This window comes from Sphaerodactylus townsendi, linkage group LG02 (assembly GCF_021028975.2).
Source record: "Sphaerodactylus townsendi isolate TG3544 linkage group LG02, MPM_Stown_v2.3, whole genome shotgun sequence".
NCBI classification, from domain to species: Eukaryota; Metazoa; Chordata; class Lepidosauria; order Squamata; family Sphaerodactylidae; genus Sphaerodactylus; species Sphaerodactylus townsendi.
The window spans coordinates 112,055,425-112,060,914 of NC_059426.1; positions in this window are offsets into that span (position 1 = coordinate 112,055,425).

Here is a 5,490-nt window from a genome sequence, read left to right on the forward strand (position 1 = left end):
CAGTGAAGCCGCTCCCGAGCGAACGGCAGCGGCTTCACTCCGACTCCCCCACCCGGCACTCACCTTGTCCCTGGGCCTCCGGCGCGTCGCCGAGGCCTGGGGACGCCTGCGCCGCCGGAAAGCAGCGCGCAGGGCCAGGGCGTGTCCCCAGGCCTCGGGCGACGCCGAGGCTCAGGGACAAGCGGTCGCGAAGCACCGGCTCCAGCTGGGTCCGGCTGCCCGCCTCTTCCTGGGACCGTCCGTGCGGACGGTCCCAGCGTCTTCGGGTCGGTGTGAGAAGCGCCGATCCAGCCGTTTCCGCTGCCATGCGGAAACGGCCTAAGTTCTTCCGAGTTGGTTAACCATCATCTATGAAGGCAGGTTGAAGAGCCCAGTGGGATGCTCTATGGCTACCAATCTTGATCCTCCTTGATCTCAGAGTGAAAATGCCTTAGCAGACCAGGTGCTCAGGAGCAGCAGAAGGCCATTGCTTTCACATCCTGCATGTGAGCTCCCAAAGGCATCTGGTGGGCCACTGCGAGTAGCAGAGTGCTGGACTAGGTGGACTCTGGTCTGATCCAGCAGGCTAGTTCTTATGTTCTTATGCTATGAATGTAAAACTGGTTTTGGTTTGTATTGTAGGTTTGTCCTCCCACCTCATTCCCATAGAATGGAGTATCTTTAGCAGAGCACAGAAGCAGATACAGGAGTTGGTTCTGGATTGTAAAGATCTTTTAGAATGCATCAGGACTGAATCATACTTAGTCCCACACTTTGCTCTGTTGAGTAACAGACAACACCTTTGCACAATACTATCGTAGTGGATATTGCTAATGTGGCAACACTTATTTGTCAAGCACTGGCGATTGTGATCGAGCAGATATGAGGAACATTTAGGAACTATTTTAGCAGAATACACCCAAAATGAAAGGCATTAATCAACCCATTTTCCTTGCTACTCAAAGTGTCAGGTTCCCAGACTGTTTTTCATTTTAAAAATGAAATTGGGGCGGGGGTGGGGGGGCCTTTGGAGCATATGTATTTGCATGTAAATCTAATTGCTCCATTTGGATGTTAACACCGGAGCTTCTTACTCTCTGTACCCACTGGTTGCCTACACAATCTGAAGGGAAAAGTCATGCCTGCTCATTAATAGAGATTTCAAATGAGGTTATTTACTACCTCGATGCCATGAAAAACTTCACCTGCCCATTTCCACTCATTAAACTTCTATTAAAGGTGGCAGAATATGGTTCTTTTCTAGGTTGTTGGTGATCCTCATGCCTCCCCTTATGTTTTACCTCACTCTTTTTTGTACAATGTTTATGAAGCTGCTCCAAATTTGAGGGGGAAGGAACTATTGTTGAAACCAATTAAATGATATATGAACTTTGTGCATACATGAGAATCAAGGGCCTCCACTGAGATCTGTGACTTTGTGTATTTCCTAACATAAATATATGGGAATTCCAGCTTGCTCAGTGCAGCACAGTAGCAGCTTACCAAGGCTAAACAGTGAACCTGAGAAAGTGTGGAATCCCCGAAGAGAGGATGGGGTTTCCCTACATTACTGCTGTTGATGCCTCTGAAAGATACAGCCTGCTTGTAAATGAGTTTCAAGTACTGTCCCTTTCACATCCACTGCCAGTAGGAGCATCTATAACTTCAGAAAATGGAGAGGGCTTCCTTCTGAGTTTGTATTGTACAGGTGCTGAGAAATTTCAGGTTGCTTCCTTCTTCTGGCAATGTCACTGGGGAACAAGTTGAGTGGAAGATTATTTTTTTTAATTTTTGCAAGAAAGCAGATAGAGATAAAGCAGGGGGAAATGGCAAGCCTCCCCTCCCCATTAAATTAGATCAGGTCTGAAGAGTGGCAGATATTCCTACAAGTCTCTCTATAGATTTTTATTCCATTCTTTCTCCAAGGTTCTGGTTGCCTCAGTTTTATTCTTATAAGCAACCTTCTTCTGGACATATTTACCATCAAAGTAGCAATCTGATCCTACATGCTACACTTGATCTTAGCCAAAAGGCCAGGTAGAGCTGCCAGCTCCAGGTTAGGAAATTCTTTGAGATTTTGGAGGGTGGAATCTGGGGAGGGCAAGACTTGGGGAGGGGACGGACCATAATGCTATACATTGCACAGTCCAAAGCAGCCATTTTCTCCAATGGGACTGATTTCTAGCTCTTGGAGATGAGTTATAATCTCAGGAAATCACCAGCCATTACCTGCAGGTTGGCATCCATACTGAGAAATAACACCTAGCCTACAAGTGTGCTGAATAAACACTGAGAGGTTTGGAGCTCTGATAAGGATTCCTGATTGATAATGTGCCAAGCACTCTGTTGACAGGTGGGGTACAAGGTACACTTGTATGCACAGGAGCTCAGCATGCAGCCCTTTGGGGTAGCAGCATAGCATGATCAGATTGTCAATTTCTGACTGGAGCTATGGCACAAAGAGATAACAACAAACTGCCATAAACATACCGTAAGTGAATAAGAATGAACAGGCAGAGAAGATTCCCTTATAAGAGGTGACACCCACCCTCCTTTAAGGAAAGCATTACTTTAAAACTAGTGTGAGGTTCAAAAAGTCTATTTGTTCCAAAGTAAAACATTAACCACTAAATCACTGGGCTTCATTGAGATGACTAGTCTCTTTAGTACCCAGTCTCCAAAGGTTAAGACTCTCTGAAAAGAGTCAGAAATGTAAATATTCCAGATGTCAAGTGAAACCCTTGTATCCCAACCAAAGTTCACTCATGGTTATCATTTCACTCATGTTTATGTTTAAGATTTTTATCTAAAAGCAATCTAATAACTCCCAAAATGAGTAAATATAACAGATTCACAATCAGACAAAATATACTTGCATGTGTAAATGAAATAGAAACAAAAAATATACTGCACATCATCCTTTAACCTACTTATCTTAAAAGACCAAATAAAATTTCTGAGATTCTCACCGAGGCACTTTCAGAAAGATTAGATAGTGTCACACAACCCACGTCAGAGAGATTCTGGGGTTTCTTGGGGGTGACTGTCTTATATAAGTTCAATTATGTGAAGCCCAGATGAACATACCAAAATCTTCCAGTTGGTCATTTCTGGTGGTATGAGATGGGCACTTCTCTGAGCTCAGAATACATTTCCCATAGAAATAAATGTATCAAAACTGAAACACCCAGGCATTTGGTTAGCCACCCTGGAATCCCCCTCTACAGCTGCTGGGGTGGGGAGTAAGGTTATTTTAATGTTATCTTATTGTTGTTTGTTAAATTATATTTATGATGCTTTATTGTGGGTACAAGGTGGAGTATATTTTTTTTTACAAATTAAATAAATAAACCTGCTCAGACATCTTTCTGAACAACTGTCCATCTATTCCAAGTATCTCGTCCTAAGGATGGGACAGTGAGTACATGGCTGAGAAAGTAAAACTTGCATGTGTTTTGCAGATTTGAAAGCCAAAGTAAATAGTCAGACCTGCATTTGTTCAATCAATACATCTAACAGACAAGGGTTTGCAACACATTCAGTGCTTCACAGCAATTGTGAACATCACAAATTAAATAATGCTGTATGTCCATGCAAAACTGAGAAGACACTACTAGGAAATAGCAAAGAGGGCAGTTATGTAATTTGCTTTGAAGTGAGCCATCGGGTTACATGATATTCAGGCCTATGTTGATACAGACCACTTCAGAAGTCAGTTGTCTGAAAGTGGGAAAGTAATCAAACAAGGAAATCAACATGCTGACATAACTGCTTTCCATAAAATGGGAGCAAGCATGCTCAGGAATCTGAAGGTGTACTCATAAAATAAAACCCACTCACTGTTTCAGAGTTCTTTCATTATCACATCTAATTAATAACCCATTAAAAAAGAAGAAACCTAATTTTTGGTTAGGTACCACATGTACAGTTCTTTGACTCTTTAAAAAGTTTAAAACTGAAGTCCCGGAAACCCTAATAAAATATGGTATCTCTAGGTTCCTGAGCAACATAAACTGCAACAGCACCATCTTTCCAAATTCTGATGACCTCAAAAGTAGAAACTAGCCATTTAGACATGGATGGGAAGCTGTCAGTCTTTTCTCTAAACTGATAAAATGACTAGACAACTAACAGTGTGCAAGATATTAGGATATTCAATGTGACAACTTGGCTAGGTTATCACCAAATAGTACAATAATCACATAAGTTAAAGAACACCTCCTGAACTATAAAAGTTTACTGACATTTAATTAGGAAAGACAAATTATTCCCTGTCACCACTGTTTTCTGTTTGACTGTTCTGTTCAAAGAGGTCTTAGACATGCAAGAACTGGAAATAAGAACAGAAACGTATGGCTTAATCTTGTGAGCAGCTGTAGTTATCAGCAGAGAATCCTCTGCTAGTTCAACACTGCACTTGACACTACACAGATCTTTGATATGTTCCAAGGGTCCTGGTTCCCTAAACACCTGCACAGCAGCAGCAGCAGAGACAAAGGGGAAGAGGATCTGTCCTGCCACACTGTATACTATGGCCCCAGAAAGCTGTTCTGAGCAGTGTTTCTTTGTACTAGAACTGCAGGAAAGGCATTTCTAGCAGTTCATTCACCTCCTCTCCTAGGAACAGCAAGCTGCAGAATCGCACATAATGGAAGTTGCTGACACAGCCATAGAAATAAATCACAATTCAACTTGATTACTTAGAAACCAACCCTTTTAAACCAGCAGTGTGGTGGGGTAACTTTTTTCACATTCCTCCGCCCCGCCCCGCAACAACAAGACTTTCTTTTAGCATGTCAAAAAATACAAGTAAAGCAATCATTGCTTGGACATAGAGGTGCAAGAAGCTGCATTAATTGGTAACACTTTCTGGATTTGAAGCCTATACAAATTCTATTAAATCCCCAATTACTGGTGTTATGGAAATATTTAACAGAAGAACATAAAAAAGCCATGTTTGATCAGACCAAATACCCATCTAGTCCAGCTTTCTATTCAGACAGTAGCCAACCAGCTACTTCAATGAAGCCCACAAACAGGAAGACTGCAACTACACCATCCAGCCTGTGCTCCCCAGCAATTGATTTCAAGAGGCATACTGTCTCTGGTACTGGAGGGAGCAGATATCCATTATGATTAGTAGCCATTGATAGCTCAGTCCTTCTTTTGAAGCCTTTCAAGTTGGTGGCCATGATCACATCCTGTGGCAGCAAAATCCACAAATTTATTATAAGCTATGTGAAGAAATATTTTCTTTTGTCTGTCCTGAATCTCCTACACTTCAGCTTCTCAGGTTCTAATATTATGGGAAAATGAGAAAAGTTTCTTCCTGTCTACTCTTTCCACACTATGTGTGATTTTATAAACCTCTGTCATGGCTCTCCTTGCTTACCTTTTCATAGGCAAAACAGACCTAAGCCTTTTAACTGATCCTCATAGGGCAGCTGCTCTGCCCCCCTGATCATTTTGGTTGCTCTTTTCTGCATCTTTTCAGGCTCTTCATTACCCTTT